At 37.8% G+C, this 22,347-nt stretch overlaps 1 protein-coding gene across 21 annotated transcripts in view; it reads left to right on the top strand.

Moving 5' to 3' along the window:
• The first annotated feature begins 278 nt into the window (after nucleotides 1-278).
• The window catches only part of ZNF438 (zinc finger protein 438), a 203,281-nt gene continuing 181,212 nt past the window's right edge, over nucleotides 279-22,347 (top strand). For 10 of the 21 annotated variants that reach the window (XM_079105830.1, XM_079105823.1, XM_079105814.1 and 7 more), the window contains exon 1: nucleotides 772-1,376. The gene's annotated coding sequence lies outside the window, so the exon portion shown is untranslated. The other 11 variants (XM_079105815.1, XM_079105813.1, XM_079105835.1 and 8 more) reach the window with 5 other exon arrangements.

Genomic DNA, 22,347 nt, shown 5'->3' on the forward strand with positions numbered 1-22,347 from the left:
TGTATGTAGGACGCTTCGTTGACCAGAAACGGGAAATCCAGTAGTAAGAGGAAAAATTAAGAGCTCCTAGGAAAGTACAGAAGGCGGCGCCAGGGCAGGGCGGGGCGGGGCAGACTGGCACCGGGACAGCGGGAGGGGGCAGTCGGAGGCCGGAGCCGGAGCCGGAAGGGCGGAGCCCAGGGGGCGGGGCTGAGCCCGGGCGCGGAGGGCTGAGGTGGAGCCTGCTCGGAGCCGGGGTGGAGCGAGGGCCCACGGGAGAGCTGACTCCTCTGGGTGGAGGACCCGCCTTGAGACCCGTAAGCACCTGGTGGAAAGCAAAGGCCCTTCCCACACGTGGAGAACTTTTAATGAACACATGAGGGAAGAAAGGCAGTGTGTGTGGAAAAACTAAATCAGAACCCCGGTGCCCTGCTGGAACCCCCCTCCCCCCGTCAGCGACAGCTTGTTTGCTGTGTTTTTGGTGGTCTCTGTCCCCTTCTGTTTAATTTCCTCACCCCGGCACAGGTTTTGGGCAAAGCCTTGTTAGAGGTCTGCTTCCTTGGCCTTCACGCCTGCGAAGCCTACGGGCACCCGCGCACCAAAGGCGGCCCGCGACTGCGCCCAAGGCCCCGCGACGGGGGCGGGGCGCTGAGGACTGGGCGTCTCTCCTGCTGTGGCGCTGGGGGCGGAGCCGTGGGGGCGAGCGTCCGCGCCAGGCTGCCTGACCTCCCGAACGCCGGGTCCCTTGACGTCACTCCGCCGTGACGCGCACGCTGTAGGAAAACTGTAAGTTTGCGAGGATTCTTGCAGCTCCCTGATTTTGCGGTGCTCGCGGACCGCTGGCAGCTCTGCGGCGGTGTTGGCTGTGGGCGTTTAAGTCTTGGAAGATCAGGGGAGCCGCTGGACGTGGCGAAGGGACAGGTGCCCGCTCAGAGCGGGAGCGCGCCCTTCTGGGAGGGAAGGACCCAGGTGCTGACTGGCGAGGCCTCACCCAGCGAGGCGGGGTCCGCACCTTTTACCTCAGGGGAAGGAGAGAGCCTGGGACCAGGGGGACATCCAAATGGACAGCCCTTTTAAAAATTTAGATTTAGATTTGTGTTCTTCATCCCCTCAGTCCTGCAATTGGACATATTAAGTCTGGGGTGGAGATTGCCTTCAGAGACTAGGAATCCTTATGTCTGGGTTTGCCGTGAGATCCCGCAAGGGCCCAAATCGCTGAGGACGAGTTATAAGACAACCACCTGCTGCCTCAGTTTCTTTTTTGTGTCCAGTGGATGGAACGCAGCCTCAGTCCTGCTAATTGCCTCTCACAGGACCGGGAACGTTATGAGAACACGTGAGATAACACAAGCATGGAAAATGCTACAGAGGCTTTAAAAACAATTGGTTATTTTGAGGTATGTGGTGGTCATTGGCCATTGTAGGTAGAGATCTTTCTCATAGTTTTGCTTCCTCTTCACATCCTCAAACCCACCCCATCTAACTATGACACTTATGTCTGCTGGGTTATCTGAGCTATTGTCTTGGAATTTGATGGATAAGGACTCAAAACTAACTGATATTAACACAGTGATCTTGGTAATACAATGCTCCCATTGTCTGGGTTTTGCAGCGAAAGCTTTTAGCATACTGGAACTAGCACATTATACTCAACACACATACAGTTGAATTTTAGGAGTTGTTGCTGTTTTGAGTTGGAATATTCAGTCATCCAATCTCACTACTTAAATACTTGGCTAACTCTTGCCAAGGATTAGTACGTTATTGATGAGTTAATGCTACTGTATAATACTTCTCAGAACCTGGGACAAGTATTTGTCAAGTATTGAAGGAAGAATATTACACACACATCAGGGTATATTTATACAGGAAATTAAGAGCTCACATTTCTGTAAATTCAGTTCAAGGGTGTAATATCCTATCCTCTTGGGAGGAGCCTTAAAATCAGAAAGCAGGGCTTCTAATTTTTGTTCTACCATTTATTAGCTTTGTGTTTAAAGAGAAGTCACTCAAATGTGGAACTTTGTTATCTCTAAAATGTAAGATGATGGTACAGTGCTGTTCCTTTTTCAAGGGTCAGATGAGATCATGAGTATGAAAGTGAAAAGCTTTCTAAGTATGATATTAAGAGACTTACATCAGTTCCTACCCTGAATGAGAAGTGTGCATTCAGAAGTTAGGTTGTGAGTCAGAATTAGAAATATAGCAGCGAAGAAGACAGTCTCCAACTTAGTAGATCTCATGTTACAGTTGGGAAATAGACAACAAAGAATAAGTCCATAAAATAATTTCAGATAGGAATAAGTATAGTGAAATAAAGGAAGATAAGAGGAGCATGGGAAACAGGGAAGGTTGTTTTAGGTAGAATCTGTCAGGGGAGGCCATTTAAAGGAGAAGGCAGTTTAATCTATTGAAGTGAGGGGAAGAGCTTGAATTAGAACATTTCAGGGAGGGATAATAATAGCAGTGAACAGTTGAGTAGAGCTTCCATAGGTAAGCACTGTTCTAAACTCTAAATTCTTAAAATCACATGAAGTAACACTATCTCCATTTGTATGAAGGAGGAAACAAAGATTAGGGATTTGCTCACCTGAAATGTGGTAGAGACTGAATTTGGGCAATCTGACTTCAGAGTCAATGCTTCATATGACAACATTTGTCTGCCCCATAGCTCAGGATAGGGCTCTGAGGTAGAAACAAGCCTGAAGTGGTAAAAAAAAAAAAAAAAAAAAAAACAAAAACAAAAAAAACAGCAAGATGAGCATGTTCAGAACACAGTAAGAAAAGGGGAAAGTGGTGGCATATGAGGTTGGAGGGCCTGCTAGGCGTTGGGGGGTGGGATGCTTGTAGGCTGTGTTGCAGTAAAGATATTATTCTAAATGTAATGGGAAACTACTGGAAAGTTTGCATCAAGAGAGTGGCATCTAGTTTAAGATTTATTATATGGAGAATTAACTGTAGAGTGAAGAGATAGTGACATAAAAATGGGGAGATAGGCTGTTGCTGTACCTTTGGGAGCCAGAGGAATAGTACTTTAGGCTAGGGCATGTAGTTGTAGAGATGATGTGTGAGAATTTGTAACATATTAATAGGATTTGTTGGTGTAGAGTGTGAGGAAAAGGGAGAAGTAAATTCTTAGTTGAAGCTGGAACAACAGAGTAGTGGTACAGTTTACTAAAAGAGGACATGAAAATGTGATTTGGGAGGAAAAATATGAATTCAGTTTTGGATAAGTTTTAGATGCTTGTTAGACATAGTACTAACAATATAAATGCTAGTAATAATAGTAAGCATAGTGTAACTGGTGTTCTAGGCAGAGTTTTAAGTTTGCGTAATTAATTCATTTTTAATCCTCAAAACAGTGAGTATGGTTGGAGCTATTTTTGTCCCCATTTTACAGATGAGAAAGTGAAGGTATAGAAAACCTTAATTTGCCTCGTTTGTGAGTGGGAAAACAGATTCACACCCAAGTGTTCTCGGGCTTTGGAGTACATGCAGTTAATTCCTGTGACTGCCTCCGTGTGGATGTGGTGACTGTGTATGAATATGAATGTGGAGCTTGGGAATGGTCAGGGTTGGAAATACACATTTATATTTCTGAAGAGAAAACCTGCCTTTAGCCCTCATCTAAGCTTGGGTTGGCAGTGGGAGAAAACATAAGGAGTGGGGCTGTACTGATAGTTTTTTCATTACTTGATTGGGTTCGTACAGAGTCCATCCTTTCCTCACTCATCCCCTCACTGTAGGTTCCAGGAGGGCAAGGTTTCTCTCTCTGTAATTTCTCTATCTCCAGTCCTTATACATTGTGTGCCATGTAGTAGTTGTTAAGGACGACTTATATGAAGGGTGTTCAGTTAGGTTTTGGGAGTTCAGAGATGAATAAACATAGCACTCTTCCTGCAGGAACAGAGTATGAGGAAAAACCTGTGGGGATAAAATTAGAGTAGACTAAATGCATAAATACATGCTGATTAGTTCATTCTGGTTTTCCACACACCCCTTCCCCCCACACCGTGACTTTAGAGATGGGGCATGAAAAGGGCAAAAGAGCAAAAGAATGCCTAAGCAATTGCAGGAAGAATTTAAGATTCCCCAAGAGTCCTTTTTAACCAAAGAATTACTCAAAATCTTGCATATTTTACTACATTTGCATTAATTTTATTTGGCACTGATATGATTTTTGCCAAATAAAATAAATTGTGATATTTGACTATCATTGTGGAGTGATGAGTTTTTCCAGTTGTTACCTCAGTGTTGACAGGGATCACTAGTGAAATAAGGGAGTTTAGCTTGCATACTAGAGGGTGATGGAAGGGGCTATGTGTGAGGGAGTTGGGCAAGTTTCCACTAGTTTAAGTGTATCACACCAAATTTCCACATATTGGAATAAGTTTGAATTTCTCTGATCTACTCTTTAAAATTGAGATATATATTTTGTTGTAGAAAGGGAATCTGGTAATATATGTCATAGGTGGAATTACAGTTTGCTTCTCTTGTGTATGAAACATTGTAGAACTAGAGACTAGACTAGCTAAAGAAAAATATCCCCCCTCCCCCACCCAAAATGTGTCTTGTTTCTGTAGGTCATTTTCAGGCATACCACAATCTAATTACAGTTGTCACAGTTTTATCACTTCCTAACAGTATTTCAAGTTTAAACCATTAAAAAATTATTTTAAATTGCACTACTATAGATTTTATAATTTTAGAGTTTTTCTTATAATAAAATTATAATTTTGTTTAGCTTTTTATTGGGAGAGGTGATCGGAATAACCAAATTCATCAGTGCTCCAACAGAAACCCTCCACAAATATAAATATAGAAGTTTGCTGTCTCATTTTGCAGTTAACAAAATTGTAAATCTGCTTGTATAAATTTACTTAATTCAATGGACTTGAAATGATTGGTATTTCTTGATGTCAATTTTGCAATTAACTTCCCTAAGAATATCAGATGCCCATATGTGGTATAAAGTAGAATTAACTATTGGCCTGTTGATTGCACAGGCTTTGTGGAATTTTAAGTTCAGGCTAGTGAGGGCAGGTCGGTGATTGTTTGTGTCAGGTAGCTCCCAAAAGAGGAAGTATGGTAAGTCCTATTCGAAGATAAGAGAAGCCACTCTTAACATGAAGATGTGAAATACAGCATCCTAGATAATACATAAAATTCAAATTTCTTTTAAAATTTATACTTGTACAAGCAAATTTTAAAGCTCCTTTAATGTAAGAGTGGCATTATAAATATATGGAAATTTTTTCTATAGAAAACAATGTGTATAGCCAGCGATGGCACATGCCAGGAATTTAAATGTAGTTCATAAAATTCCACTTTTTGTAGTTACCTTTATTTTTGCATATTACCTCTTTGCTCATATATATTAGGAGTAATAACTAAATTCTAGTTTTTGTATATTTGACACTGTAAATGTTTGAATAATTTAAGTAATTTATGTAAATTTAAATAATTTATGAATTGTGATTCATAGTTTCTTAGAAATTAAAATCTCTAGCTTGTTCCCCCCACACATAAACACTTATTGTCTATTAATTAATAAGTCTGAGTGAGACTAAGCTTTAGTGACAGAATTCGACCAAGTTGTCTCCTCCAAAAGAATAATCAAAAGCAAATTCTTAGTATTAAACACAAACAAATTATTCCTTTGCTGTTGGTGGAAGGTATGGCTTAACCATAGTTACCCACTATAACTATAGTTCTCTGTAAGTTGTTACCATCCCACAGGCAGCGTTTGCTTATTTAGTTCTTATCTTTCAAAGCTGCTAGTTTCAGGCTCCATTCTGAGCCACCAATTTGGAGAAAGATAAATGTGAGATAAATATTGAAATATGGTACTATGAATTTAGACCAGTAAAAGGATAATTTTGTCTTATCCAACCCACCCTGGGGATATTTTGCAATGTTTAGAGACATCTTTGGTTTCACAACTGTGTGTGGGGGTATCTAGCTAGTGGGTTGATGCCAGAAATGTTACTAAACACATCTTACAATTCATCAGACAACCTCCCAACCAAAAAAAAAAAAAAAAAAAAAAAAAAAAAAATTAACCAGTTTAAAATGTTAATGCTTTAGATATTGAGAAATTGTAAAATCTCCAAACACTTCATTTTATTTCATTTCGTCCCTCCTTTTCTCTTCTTTTCTGTCCTCTCCCCTCACATCCCCCTCTCTTCCTGATTTATGTTTCTATCACCGGGACAGAATATCTTAGATAAACTAATAATTAGGAAAAAATTTTTTGGGCCTAGGGTTTCAGTGTGGGTGAGTCCATGGTTGCTTGGCCCATTGCTTTGGGTCTGTGGTGGCACAGTACATCATGTTGGGGAGTCCATAGTGGAAGAGGTCTACATACCTCATGGTGGCTGGGGAGTAGAGAGGGAGAGAGGGGATGGGGTCCCAATATCCCCTTCAAGGGCACGCTGCAACGACCAGACTTTCTTCCACTAGGTTCCATCACATAAAGTTTCCACCACCTTCCAGTAAGACCACAGTCTGGCAACCAAACTTTTTGCACATGAGCCTTTGGGGGATGTTTTAAGATCAAAACCATTATTCTGTTCTGTTCTACTTTGCTCTCCTTTTTTTTTTTTTCCCTCAGTTTTTCTCTTCTTGCTTTCTCTTTCTCTTTTTATATCTCTCCCTCTCTGCTGCCTACCTCCCCTTTTCCCTTCCTTCTGCCATTTATTCTTTCTGCTTTCCCCAATGGAGGTGGAGGTTTTAAGGAGCAAATGCCTGAACTGGATTAAACTGTATTATCATCATTAAAAATAAAAGCAGTTATCATTATCATAAAAGCAGTTTTACTGCTTTTAGTTTGTTGGATAGCTGGGCGAATTTGTTCATTTATTGCATAGAAAAGAATTCTTGAAACTACTTATAATAACCTTAAATATTTTTTGATTGTGTCTAGTGCTTTTGTGTTTATTTTTAATTATGAAAAAATTTTCTTATTAAAATTAGTTTAATTTGGACATATAGTCCTGGGTTGTAACAGATTTGCTAGTATGAATTTCTTTCATTTTTAAATACATACTGAATTAGCAATCTTACAGTTACTTGGTTATATTTCAAAGATGCTTTTTACATTAGTTTTCATATGTTATTGTCACAAACACCCTGTAACATATATAGGGCTTACATTATCTTCATTATTTGACAGATAAGGAAACAGACATAGGTCAATTGACTTACATATTGTCACAGCAAGTTTGTGACAAGAGCAAATCTAGGATTCAGAGATAGGTCTTGATGCCTGGGACCCTTTTAAAGTCACCAATTATTTGTAATCCTGTTTAATCTTCCTAAAAACCCTAAGCAATAGAGTAATTATTCCCACTTTATAGATAAGAAAGCTGATTTAGGGAGATTAAATAGTGTATTCAAGGTCACCCAATTCATAATGTAATTTTGACTGTTTCCATTGAGTTATGCTGCCTCTCGAGGTATTCTTCAAAAAATAAAATTGATAATTTCAGTATAAATTCACCTAATCTATGCTTACATGACTAAATAGGTCTCTTGGCACATAGTCTGAATTTGCCACTTGAATCAGTTGGTCAATTGAGTGTAATACTGCTCAGATTTAACTTGAGTGGAAGTTCACTAAGTTTTGGTAAAGCATAAGGTAGCTCTGTTTGCTATTTAGAATATGGACTTTGAGACCACTGAATCCAAAAGTATTCCAAGAGATAGTTTGGGGAGGTTGTCTGCACGGTAGAATTTACGTTGCCATTCTGATATACAGGGATTTGTGCAAGAGTTAAGTCTCCCATTTATCTCATTTTCTAATTTGAATCCTTTTAGAAAATCAGATAAATTGGGTAGCCATTGTTTATCCCATGTTTGAGGCTGGTTATCTTTACTGTGACTTAAACCTCAGACTAACTGGACTTTAAGAACAAAGTAAATGATGATAATACAGTTTTTATTTTCTTTCTGAAACATTCAGAGTTTATTCTACTCTGAGTGAGCGCATTATTTTTGTGAGGTGATAGGAACTGGTGATAGTCATTTTATTTCCTAGATTGGGGAACTTAAGTGTTTATTCGTTTGCCCAAATAAATCCGAGATAGGATTTTGAATTTAGGGTTTCAGGTTTTACAAAACCAAGCTTGACAGTCAATTTCATTAGGTGAAAAAGAATGTATACTTAAATATTTAAGCAGTTTTTAAAAGATTATTTGATGTTATTCAATTCTTGATATAAGTTTTAGTGGTTGGATATTGTAATGTTTCATATAATACATTCGTTGGCTGGATTTGGACCATAGTATGAAATTGTGGGTTTTGAAATTAGAGAAAAAGTCTAACCTTTGTTCGTGTGCATGTATACTGAGCAAGAAGAATTGTACTTTTCCTTAAAAGATGAAGAGTCCAAACTTGCCATTATATTGGATTATTATAACAAATATTTTTCTTACCTCAGTGAAGAAGAATGTAAATATCCAAATACTTATATTATTTATTTATTTTTTGAGTGAGGAGATCACCATCAAATATTGCTGAAACAAAGCTGAATTGCATATTTCTGAGACAAGGGAGAACTATGCTTGAAGAACACAGTCCTCCCAGCAGGCAGAAAAATGTTCTTATATGGGGTTTTGAGGAAGCATGGAGTTTAAAGATTGGATGATTTTTCAAATGTCAGACAGTTTAAGAATTGGTTGATTTTAGGCTTGGAGTTTAGAGACTGACTGATTTTGAGGAGTATACTGAACCCAGGAAGTTGCTGATTGACTTTCTGATGACTATTTAGAAAAAGATTGGGTGAGGGTATGGCAGAGACTAATTCTTTTCCATTATCTAGTTCCTCCTTCTTTCATTCTAGAATTAGAATCCCTGTGGTTTACCTAGCAGCATGGCTACCCACTTAGACACTCTAGCTTTCATCATCATCTGATGATAGGTATGGCTGTGTGCTTAGGTTTGGGTCAGTTATATATGAATAGAAGTGAAATATGCAGCTTCTGGATTGTTGTTTTAACAGTGCTTGTCCTGGATTTCATCTGCCTGTCCTCTTTCCCCTCCCACTGACTGGAAAGCAGCAAACGAATGGCAACAACTGCCTTGAATTCAGAAGCCCTGTTCTGAGGATATCAGCCCTGGATGACCTGTGGAGAAAACTATTACTTGCTCTCCCCTCAGCCACCTCTGTATCTCTCTGTTGTTTCATGAAAGATAATACATTTTTCTTCTGATTTGAGTCATTGTATTTTTGGTATCATTTTATTACAACTGTTTAACCCTTACCCTATAAAATGCCAAAATTTAGTAGCTAAAATGGGGCATTCCATAATAAAAAGCTTAAAATGTAGCATCGGCTAAGTAGTTGACTGACATACATCAAACAAACATTATAAGCCAAAAAACTAGTGGCCCTTAATTGTATGGTGGTAAAATATTTGGTAAAACTGTCACCTCTGATAATTTTTATAAGGCATCAATTTCTCTATCCAGTCTATACCTCCAGGGAAGTGTTTAGAAAGAATCAGATTGCTAGTACTGGTTTAGTACTGCTTGCTTCTTTAGCAGGAACTACAAGAGGGCATCAAATAAGGGGCCTATTAGTTTGTATTTAGAGTTCAAAGGGACTCTATGGTTTATAACTATTGAAGGTTGTCTTTTCCCATAGTCTGTGATCTGAACTGTCACGTGGAGCATTGCAGGGTTGGAAAAAATTGCTCCCGTGGGCCAAACAATGCTTGTTATTCTCAAGAACCTCCTGTTAGATTTTCTTACCCCAACTGTGGAAGCTAGTCCAGGCAAGAATTAAATTAAGGATTTGCTTTTTCACCTGAACCAGTCAGTTAAACTAAGTAAAAGTTATAGTTTCAAATACGAAGTCTCAATTCCCTATAACAATAAAGATTTATTTCTTACTTATGATATGTTGGCTGTGGCTGTGTTCCATATTCTCTGACACACCCAAGATTTAAGCCAAAGAAACATTTTTTTGGTGTAGCGGGCATGGGGGACATCACCATTTCTGTGACAGGGAAAAGAGAAGTGGCAGAACCACCTTCTTTGAAGTGACTTATTACTTTTGTTTATATTTTATTGGCCAAAGCAAGCCAAATGATTGAGCCTGAAATCAGTCAGGTAAGAAGGAACATCTCAAGTCACATGGCCAACCCTGATGTCATTGGGGTGGACAAATCCTCTTGGTGTGAATCAGATGACCTCAAGGTAGCTAGCTGAAAATCAAGAGAAAGAGGGATGGTTCTGCCACTGGTGCCAGAAAATAAAGAACAAAATCTTTAGTTGTTACTTCCATGTGGCACTGACAGAAGACAAGCAGGTGGATTGAGTTTTTGAGAGGATTATGTTGTCAAAAATCAAAAAGTTTGGTTTGCAAAAGCCTGTGATGTTTTGATGTTGTTTGACACTTAGGTAGTCCAGTAATCCTTAATTCCCAAATTTGCACCAGCAGGAAGTAGGCAATTAGATCTGTGCTTTCCTGTCGAAGCAAATTCTCTTCTGTGTTCACTTCATATATGGCCAGAAAGAATAATGGAAAAGAATCTTCCAGTGGCCAAGACAGAGCTCCCACAGACAAATGGACAAGGAAATTCCCTTCAGGGAACAGAACCTGAATTTAACCAAAAAACTTAAATTCAGCTCGATCATGGATTCTTTGCAATTCTTCTCCAACAGTATTTCATTGATAAAATAGGTATTTGGTATTCTTTTCAGAATGTGACACTTGCTTGTATTTGACCATTGTGTATTAGATGTGATGGTGGTAGTAGATAGCAATGATTACTTATCTATTAGTTTAAAAGTCACTGGATAGGTAAGGAGCCACATGAATACTTGTTGAAGAGGGTTGTCATCACCCAGAGATCCTAGACTTTGAACAGATTCCAGTAATTGTGTGGAACTTCCAGTTAACTCATGAGAAAAGAGAAGAATGTGGCATAGTGGGATGAAGGATGCACTCCTATCTCTGATATTTAGCTAGGCATGTAGCCTCTATATATTAAAAAACAAACAAACAAACAAACAAACAAAAAAACCCAATTTCTCAGGCTCCTTATTGCTAAATAAAGTCACTAAGCCAGTTTCTAAGTTTTGGCAGTAGGGTGAGAGTGGAAGTGATGTATGCTACTTTTAAAGCACATTTGTATTAAAAAAGCTGCTTGTCTATCATACTCTGCCCATCTCCTTTCCTACCCATGAATTGTTGATGAGCTAGCTGACAATGGTGCCTCAGGTGAGATGAGACAGGTGGAACTTTAGTCTCTGAATGACCTTACAGAGCAGAGCTACCTACCTCCCCTGGACCACTTCTACCCCTGTACTGTCATGAAAGAGAAATGAACTCTTTTTTTTTTTCTTAAACCATTGTGTTGTTGATCCTGTTTTATTGCATTTTAGTCTATATTTTAATACAGGTGGCAATGCTGTGAGCAGTAAACAAGCATAGCAAGTTAGATTTGGAATTATTCTTGTGTTTTATTTTCAGTTGAAGTTTTTCATTTTTACTTTTTTATGAAAATTTATTTTTCAAATTTTCTAATTATGCAGATAGTTTAGAAATGAAGAAATTCGATTTAATATCCTTATCACAATTGTGTGTTCTTTTTGATTTTCATAAGTATGTTTTACGTATTTTTTTATGCTTAGTTTCACATGGTATCCATTTTATTTGTTACTTTATTAGAGTTCTTATAATTGTAAGTTATTGTTACCACTCATTTTTGCCATATTATATATACTTTTTTTGTTTGTTAATATGGACTCAGTTTTGCCCTCCCACCCCCAAATTCATGTTGACGACCTGCCATGTGACTGTATATCAGAGATGTACAGGTTGAAGAGGGTTAAGTAGTAGATGAGAGGACAGTAAATATGGCTTGAACTCTTTTCGAGACAGTTGACTGTGAAGAGAAAGGGGCATGTAGGACAGTGGCAGGAAAGAGACATAAAACATAGGGTTGTATATTAGTTTCCTTTGTTCATTTGTTTTATGATAGAGACATTTATGTGCAGAAAGGGAAAATTAGAAGAGAAATCGAAGACTTGGAGGGTGTAAGTGGATAAATGACAACATCAGATCCCTGAGAAATGGATGACTTGAGTTCCAGGACAGTGATTAAAGGTTAGATTTGAGCAGGAAGAGGGACACCCTTCCTCCACACTGCCAGGAAGGAGGTGAGAATATGTGTGTGGTTGTTGGTCAGTGAGGGAGGAAACCAAGGAAGTCCGACCTAATAACCTTTCTTTTGTTTCTGTGGAGGTGATGTCATTTGCTAAGTGAAAGGGGAGTAGGAAACTTGAAGAAAGTGGTGGAAGTTTGAAATTGATTCTTGGGGAAGTAAGGAAGGGAGCTGATAAGGAACCTGAGGAAGGATTGGTGGGTAGCAGTGAGAAGGGCTGAGATGGGAGGCCATGTATAAGCAGAGTTCTCCCTCCTTATGATTGGGGCTTTTATAGCAGTGATCTCTAGTACAGATGTGGGAAGTCCATCCTTAGGTTGATCTTTTAGGTGTGCAGTAGAAGGACAAGCCAACAAGAAAGTTAAGAATTTAGGTCCAGGAATGGGCAAAAACCTGGCACTCAGATCCTAGTTTATATTGGATAAGAAGTGAAGTTTAGAGCATAGAGGAGGAGAGGGAAAAAGTAGAGAGGGAAAATGGATAAAAACTGGAAGCATAAAGAGATTTTTAAGAGCAGGAATGATTTGATTGATCATTCATTAATTCATACAATAAATATTCATTAAGTATTTATCTCCTAGACACTGTTTGAGGTACTATGGCTACCTAGATCAAAACAGAGCTCAATTCTGGTAGGAAATTATATAACACACACACACACACACACACACACACACATTTTAGATGGTGAGAAAGTATTAAAAAAAATGAAAAAGAATAAGGGATAGAATGATACAGAGGCTTTTTTGAATAATGGGATCAGGGAAGAGGCTCTCAGATATAACCTCTGAACAGACACTTGGATATCATCAGATACAGCAATGCAGATGTCTAAGAAAGAGTATTCCAGGATAAGGGACTAGCACTTAATCCTACAAAGACTTGGTGGAGCCTTGCTTGAGGAGCATCTGTGGCACTGGGAGATATGAGTAAGGAGAATGGTAATCATTTAGGGGCATGATTAGTGGTAGTCATTTAGGGCCACTGAAAGGATTTAGGATTTTACCCGTGCCATGGGAAAGTCATTGGAAGGTTTCAATCAGAGGAATGCCATGATCTTTTTTACTTGGCTGAAGGCTCACACTGGCTGCTTTTTGGAGGAATGGAGATAGGAGTCTAGGAATCTAGATAGCTAAGAAGGCAAGAGATTGTAGTCCTGAAGTAGCATGCTGGAATTTCAGCAGTCGAATGCTTCTGGGTGAAGAATCCCTTTGCTGCTCCTTTAAGCAGAGGCAACCACTCCACAATAGGCATTCTTTTCTGTGGATAAAGACCTGACCCTGTCCTTTGACTAATGCCGCACCCTTTCCTGTTTTTGAGGGCTCCTCACCCACTTCATTATTCATTCTCCCATTTTGTCCTTACCTTGTCTTTCAGATCTGACTTAGTCTTGTCTTCCTGGCCAAGACTTTCTTTCCATCTTTTTCAGACCATCTTTTCACAGTCTTCAGAAAACATACCTGGAAGCTCAGTGTGTAAACCAGGTGGAAGTGAGGAGAGAGGGGGTTGGGAGTGCGGTGCTCTGCTCACTTGCAGTTGTCCTCTGACCCTGCAGCAACTCAGACACCTCCAGAAAACCCCAAACCTCACAGTTCACAGTGTGGAAAAGCCCTATATTAAACTGTGACATTGCCTTTCTTGTACTAGGTTCTATCTGGGATCACCTGGAGCCCAGCTTAACCTGTATCTTCATAATCCTTAGGCACCTGGCTTGCCAAACAGTGGCATGTGTATCTCCTGTTTCAAGGTGGTGTTCTGAGAGCACTAAGAACCATGGCTGTTACTAGTAAATAACTAAATTAGTACAGTAAAAATCAGTGTAGTTTTAATTCTAAGCTATAGGTTCTATCATTCTCAACAAATTCTTTTATTGACCATAATTAAGGATGTTAAATATTTTTACAACAAAAGAAAATAGATATAGTTTAGAGAGTAAAATTTGTGTGGATCTTTAAAGAAAAATCTACAATGTCAAGAAATTTGAAGTTTGCATGGGCCATTTAAGGTTATACCTTCTGTCTCCTGGGGATTATTAGGTCCCTTTATTCTCTGTTAGGAACACTTTGATATAAATGGTTAGAACTACCTTTTTAAGTTGTTGTTGAATTTGTAATACTGTATTTTTTATGTTAAATGGAGCTATTATAACATTTTTGTTCAGCATGGAATTAGACACTGCTATGATTTAGACTATGAACCATTAAGGTTTTTTGGTTAAAGATAAAAATATAAGTATTTTCTTTTAGTTAATTTTGATAAAAGCCATTAAACCAAGTACTGCTGTATTATAAAAGACTTCATAAGAACCAGATTATGGCCTCGTAATTGGAACAATACTCAAAATAAGGTTGTCTTAGGTTACAAAATGAGTTTCTTGCTTTGGATTTTTAAAAGATAGGATATCATGTGTTAAACTCTGTGATGTTTCCTGGGTTAAGGATAGATCTTCAGATAACTCGGATAAAAACTATCTTTGTCAGGACTGTTTACCTTGAAGAAATTTATTTAGAGATAGGGGTTTTGCGTAACTACCAAATTATGAAACTGATGAGGGCAAGAATTTGCTTATGTTCATTGATAAATCCAGAGGTAGGAGTTGCTTGGCACCTCACATGTTACACTAACTACTTTTTTAGTGAATGAATGAACCGTCTTTGATATAGCTGTGGAAGTGGTATTGTCTGGTTATAGATACAGGACAGCTTTAGGATTGAAGGAGGGAGCCTTCCTAAATATGCTGTCACAATGTTGCTGTCACTGCATGCCCTCTAATAGGAACAGCTGTAAGTTTTCTTTAGAGTTTGACTGCCAGTTGTCAAGACTGTTTGATCATATGACATGCCAATTCTATCTGCAAAATAGGGATAACAGTAACAGAATCTGTTAGTTGTCTGTAACTGCACTGAGATTAGGTGAGGTATGTAGAATGGGATAAAATGCTTGTAAATCATATCTGAAAATGGACTTGTATCCAGAATTTATTTAAAAAATACTCTTAAAATAATAATAAAAAGACAGATATTCAAGTAAAAATTTCTGAATAAACATTCCTCCAGAGAAGATTTACAAATGTCTAATAAGCACACAAAAAGATACTTAGTGTCATTAGTCATAGATAAAAAACCAATCAAAATCACATAAGATACCATACTATACCCACTAGTTGACTATTATTAAAAATAGTAATAAGTAATAACAGGTAAGGATGTAGAGAAATTGGAACCTTCATATGTTACAGTTGGGAATGTAAAGGAGAAGCTTGGCAGTTCTTCAAAAAGTTAAAACATATTACCTAGCAATTCCACTCCTAGGGATCTACCCAAGATACATTAAAAACAACAACAAAAAACCCACACAAAACGTATACATAAATGTCCAGAGCGACTTTGTTCTAATAATACGTAACCAGTACAAAAACCCAAATATCTATTAGCTGATGAATAGATAAACAAAATGTGTTATATTCATACAGTGGAATATTATTCAACATTAAAATGTACTGTCATGTGGGACAACATGGATGAATTTCAAAACATTATGCTGAGTGAAAAACTCAGATACAAAAGGCTATGTGTTGTCTGATCTCATTTATATAAAATGTTTCAGAGTAGGCCAATCAATAGGGACAGAAAATAGATTAATGAGTTGGAAGGGTTGAAGGGCAAGGGTGCACAGTGACTGCTAAATAGGTAGAGTTTCTTTTTGAAATGGAAATGTTCTAAAATTGTGGTGACGCTTTCACAATTCAGTGAATATATTAAAACCGCTATATTGTGTACTTTAAAAGGCGGAAATGTATGGTATGTGAATTATATCTCAATAAAGCTGTTAAAAAAGAATAAATGAGGTAATATGTGGGCATATACTTTGAGTTATTTAAGAAGATACTATTATTATTTTAGTTTGACTCGGAGACTTTTAAATAGTATCAGGATGACTTAGATGTTTTTCCTGACTTGCAAGCCTGTGATTTTTATGCCATGACTCAACTTTATAAGGCTCTAACTCAGTAATATAAAATATTGAAAATGTTGAAACATAAAATGAAAACTGCTTGGTCTACTATTTTTATTTAATAGGATTTTCTGAATCAGTTAATTAGCAATAAGTAGAATATGTCATTAAGGAATTATGTTTTAGAATCATAAAATTTTTGAGCTAGAAGAACGTCAGAAGTTGTCTATTCTTGGCTCTCTGATTTTGTTTTATGAGAGAACTGAGACTTTAGGTCACAGAGTTGAGCAGATTGTAGAACTGAGTCAAATTTTTTCTGTTGACTTCTGCTATTAGTAGCATCAAAACTTTAGTATCAATAGCAGTTATTTAAATGCATCCTATATATTAGGTAGTCTGTTAGGTACTTTATATATAGTATCTAGGTTAATCTACATGATGATTTATGAAGATAGTATATTTTACCAGTGTATTAGTTTTCTGTTGTTCCTGTAAAATAAAACACAAAAATCCTCTGTGGCTTAAATAGTGTAAGTTTATTATCTTACCCTCCTAGAGGCCAGAATCCCCAAATGAGTGTCACTGAATGTCAGGAGGGCTGACTTTCTTTCTGAAGACCTAAAGGGATGACTCAGTTTGCCTGTCTTCCAGGTTCTGTAGGTAGCCCCCATTTCTTAATTTTAGCCTCCTTCCTTCTTTAAAGCTAGTGATGACTGGTTAACTCTTTTCACATAATGCCATCTCTCTGGTTCTGATTTTTCTACCTTCCTTCCCCTTTTAGGACTTTTGTGATTACTTTAGACCCACCAAAATAGTCCAGGATAGGATGCATCCTTAATTCCATTCCCCTTGCCACGTAACATAGCATAGTCAGAAATTTTAGGAATTAGGCTATCGCTATCCTTCAAGGAGGGACAGTATTTTGTCTACCACAATCTCTTAACTAGATGAGATTTAGGTTTAGAGAGGTTAGATAAGAAAGAGCTGATATTTAACCTAGGACTGTCATGTGTTATATATATTCACAATAACATGGTATTTTCCACAAATGCCATTTGGTCCTGGTTTGAAAAAGTAAATCAATGAGTTGGAAGAGTTTGAAGTAAATAGTACACAGTAACTGTTAAATAGATAAAGAGTTTCTTTTTGATGATGAGCTGTGTTCAAATATTCTCTCTTATTATTTTTTTATATTATGTGTATTTAAGGGGAACAACTTGATATTTTAATGTACTTAGTGAAATGGGTACTATAGTCAAGCAAATTAACATATCAGTCATCTCATATAACTAGCAGCTACACTTTTTATTTTTGTGGCAGGGAAGCAGAAGTCTCTAATACAGTACAGTTTTAACCATAGTTCTAGTGTTGTAAATTCTATCTCTAGGCTTGTTTGTCTTACATATCTGAAACTTTGTATCCTTCCACTAACATACATCTCCATTTTTCTCTTTCCTGCTCCTGGTAATCTCCATTTTGTCGTCCATCTCTGTGTATTAATCTTTTTTCTTTTCTTCTTAAAGATTCCATTTGTATGTGAGATCATGTAGTATTTGTCTTTGTGGCTGGCTTATTTCACTTAGCATAATATCTTCCATGTCCATACATCTTGTCACAAATGACAACATCTTCTTTTTTTAAAGTTGAATAATAATCCATTATGTATACATGCATACATAAGCGCACACACACACACACACACACACACACACACACACACACACAGTATCTTTGTCTATTTGCTGTGGTTAGGCTGTGGTTTAGTTGTGTCCCTGAAAGTTTGTATTTAAAGGTTGGTCTCTAGAATGGTAATATTGGGAGGTGGTGGAACCTTAAAGAGGTGGGACCTAGTCAGACTTACTTAGATTATTAGGGAGTGCTCTCAGAAGGTAGTTTTCTCTGTGACCTCTTGAGTTTTATTGAAAGGGTTGTTATGACAGGAGCAAGCCTGGTCTCACCCAACTTTATGCTTCCTGGCTTGAGAAACTTGCCCTAGCACACACTACCACCTTATTATTTGCCATGAGTGATGTAGCCAAGGGACAGTGAGCACCTGTGCTATGCTGTTGTGTTTAAATCTCCCAAATTTTAAGATAGATTAACCTCTTTTCTTCATAAGTACTGTGTCTTAGGCATTTCATTTTAATAATGAAAAGCTGGCTAATATACCAGTGTCCTATGCATGGACACTTTGGTTATTTCTGTTTCTTGATGACTGTGGATAATGCTGCAGTGAGCATGGAATTGTAGATATCTTTGTGAAGCAGTGATTTTATTTCCTTTGGATGTATACTCAGAGGAGGGATTGCTGGGTTGGGTCATATGGTAGTAGTGCTTTAAGTTTCTTTGGGAAACTTCATGTTGTTTTTCACAATAACTGACTAATTTACATTTCCACCAAATGTATAAAATGGTTCCCTTTTCTCCAAGCCTTCACCAACACTTATCTTTTACAACTTTTTATTATTAAAGTAAAATAAGAAATAAGCTGTATTATTATGGAACAGTTAAAAGCATAGTAGAGAACAGTATTTATTGATGTGGAAGAATGTTTATGACCTAAAGATTTCCATTGTATTAGTTTGTTTTTCGTTACTGTAACAAAATATTTGAGACATACTATTTTATTAAAAAAAAAATCAGTTTATTTTGGTTCATGGTTCTGGAGTTGCAAGGTCTAGGTAGGGGCCTCATCTGGTGATGGCCTTCTTGCAGGTTAAGTCCTGAGGCTGCACAAAGCATCATATGGCAAGAGACACTGTATACCTGTGTGCCTCCTCGTGTCTCTTTTTATAAAGCCACCAGGATTCAATCAGGAATGCTCTACCCTAATGACTTTATATAATCCTAATCACCTCCCAAAGGGCCTCCACTTCCATCCAGTCTCCACAGATTTTTTTCCACTGTCTTAATACCTCACAATGGGGATTAAATTTCAACACATGAAGCCTTGAGGAACTCTCAAACCATATCCAGACCCTAGCACAGTCCATTAACTCCCCATTTCTTTCTCTTCCTTATCAGTTCTCCATTATCAGTTCTTTCTTTATATAGCCTAGAGGCTTCAATTCAAAATTTCTTTCCTGCAAATTTCCTTATTTTCTTTGTAGTTCTTTGTCACTGACCTGGCAAAGCATCAGGACTGGACGAACCCAACTACCTGCTAGGTTTTTCTCTTTACTGATGTATTTAAGAGCCTTAAAATTGCCCAGAATTGTCCAGTGTGTTTCTATTACCTCAGTTTCTCACTCCCCACTGCATACTTCCTCCATTCTTCTCAAACCTCTTAATCCCCTGCCAGTGTTACTTGACATGATACTTGTTCTCCAGGGACCTATGCTTCCTTTTGAAAACACACTTCTCTTGGCCTTGGTCACAACATAATCCTCTTGTTTTCTTTTTCTCATTTTAGTTAACCCTTTTCATCTTCTATGTTCTTCTGCTTTTCCCTGATTTCTAAAAGTAGAGTTCATTGAGATTAATTCCTCTTATTTTTCTCTTTACTTTTGGTTTTAAATGTGATCTGTTTGTTGAAGTCTTTCATGTTACTTCTAGCTCACAGTTTGTTAGGGTGTGGCATTATTGACATTTGCACTGGATAATTATTTTGCAGGGAACTGACTTGTTATTCAGTAGCATCTTTGACCTCTACCCACTAGGTGCCAGTAGAACTCCCTCTACCCCAGGGTGACAACCAAAATATCTATAGTTTTTGCCAGATGTCTCCTGGGGTGGGGGGCAAAATAACCCCCATTTGAGATTTAGTTAACTAGCCTAAAGCCGTCTTCTGCGGAGCTAAGGAAAATACCTTTTGACATCAAAAACTTGAATGTCTTATAGGCATCACAGATTTAACATGATAAAAATGGACTCTTGTTTTCTGTCCAATATGTTCTTTCTCCACCTTTCCTCCTTTTATGCTTTCATGGCCTTGTGGGCCATTGGAAATACTTTAGCTTTAATTTGGAGTGAATTAGGGAAGCAACAGGGAGTTTGGGGCCAAGAAATGAGATGGTTTCATTTTGGTCAGACCTTTTATGAGAATAGACTATGAGTTGGAAGATTGAAGCAGGAAAATCAGATAAGAAGCAACTCTGGTAATACCAGTGAAGAATGGTAGTGCCCTAGGCCAGGGTGGTGATAGATGGGATGGTAAGAAGTAGTGTCTTTGGATTATTGCTTAAACACGAATATTCCTGAGAAGAGTAGTGCTTTGTCTCATCATAAAATTAATAACTTAGTGTGCTTTACTTTTCAAGTATTTTCTAAGAACTTAAGAGAGAGAGGTTTTGAAGCAGAGGGAGAAGGGAGTAATGAAAACCCAGGAACTTCTTGGGATTATAGGCCAGAACAGGAAGTAAAGTGAGGGATACAACAGGATGAGTAAGCAAAACACCCTGTACAGCCAGGTCTACCTCACAATCTTATCTATGACTGACCCTCCCATTGTAAAGGGTAGCTAGAAAAAATGGAAATCAGGAGACTTTCCTTCACTAAATATAAGAAGCAAGTCATTTTGGACTATATGGCCTTTTGCTGAAGTAGGGTGGCTTAATGATATTTGGGATAAGGCAGGTTTTTGTTGTATAAGGTTGTCTAATTAAGTTGCAAGACACTGAGGATCCCTGGTTCTTCAAAAACTAGCAAGAGTGTGCTCCCTTATTCTGACCTCTGTGAAAAAGTGCCTGCTTCCTACACACAATTTTCAGAGAACCCATGGGAGTTGGACATGCTCAACAGTAAACCACTGGACTAAGCCTCCTTTTCTAATTCCTCAATTACCTTTCATAAAGCTGTGACATACTAGATCCTTAAAAACACCTTTGAGTTATTTGTTTTTATTTTTGGGGATTTTGAAGATATCTACTAGAACTTTAAAATTAACTAATTTTTATTGCTAATACATCCCGTAAATGTTTTGTGTCCATGACATATACCTTAAAAATATTAATTCTTAATCCTTTAACAGAGGGCATGGATGTCTCAAGGCCATTTCTGTAGACAGTGGGAAGGACACATGCTTCAAGAGTTCTCTTGCCAGCACTGTAATATAAGGGAACATGAACTAAAATGAATGTGGAGTTTGGATGAAAAAGAATTTCCTTGTTGGATTTTATCAGAGGGAATGGGAATAGGATTGAAAGAGGGAGCTCAGTGGCTAGTGTGTGAAATTTTTGTACATCAAGTCTTTGTCAGATTTATCTTGTATCAAGAGCTAAATATATTTTACATAATATTTTTAAAAACTAATAGAAAGTAGAATGTAACATTTATCATATGTGAAGGATTAAAGACTCAGTTGGAACACTGGAAAATTAACCAAAGAAAAGATCAACAATTTTGAATGTGTGACAATAACAGGACCGGGAGAAATGCTTATGTCAAGCATGACTAAGGATTGATATCCAAAATACCTGAAGAGTTCTCTCAAACTTAATGATGTGAAAACATTAAAATTCAGTATGTAAGTGGGTAGAGTTAACAAGCAGTAAACAACTATAATAAAAATGTAGGAATGTTCATAACTGGATAATCAAAGAAATGCATTTATCACTCTCTCAAAGTACTTAAAATAATTCCCCATTCTTGAGAGGTTTAAAAGAAAGGAGCGCATTGATACTTATTTGTTTCTTATGCTTTATCTATTCTCCGTCACCACTTTTCTCTGAATATTCTGTGTGATTTCAGACTCTTGTACCTCATCCTCCGTGGTGTTTTTCCCCTACCTCCTGGTCTCAGATCCTCACCCTTTTAGAGCAACAGTCAGAATCTGGGGGCATCCCTCTGACTCAGTGCTGCAGTCATGGGCCGGAGTCAATCCTTAGCACTGGCACAGTGGGACTTGAGATTTGGGATGGTCAAGTTCTGCCTTAGGGCCTGGCTAACAGTAATTGTTTGATGACTGTTGTCCTAAATCATTGAACTTTGGTGAATGGTTTAATGAACTACAGTATGTTGGTTTGTTGAAATAACATGGTCATTGGAAGTATGAATATGGCAAAATTTTGTAACTAAGTACAAAGTGATATTTTTAGTGTAATTTTAACTTCACTTGAAAACTAGTATGCATAAAATGAATTTTTTTATTTTTTGACTGCTGATAAACTTTTTAAATTTACTATAGTCTTTATGATAAAATGTGTAATTTAAAAAATCAACTGGCAGACTTGACCTCTACCTCCTCCATCACTGACTTACCTCTAGGCCTCCTGTCCAGTTATCTGGTTTAAGAGGAAGCAGG

The sequence above is a fragment of the Sciurus vulgaris genome (assembly GCF_902686455.1).
Source record: "Sciurus vulgaris genome assembly, chromosome: 12".
Classification (NCBI taxonomy): Eukaryota; Metazoa; Chordata; class Mammalia; order Rodentia; family Sciuridae; genus Sciurus; species Sciurus vulgaris.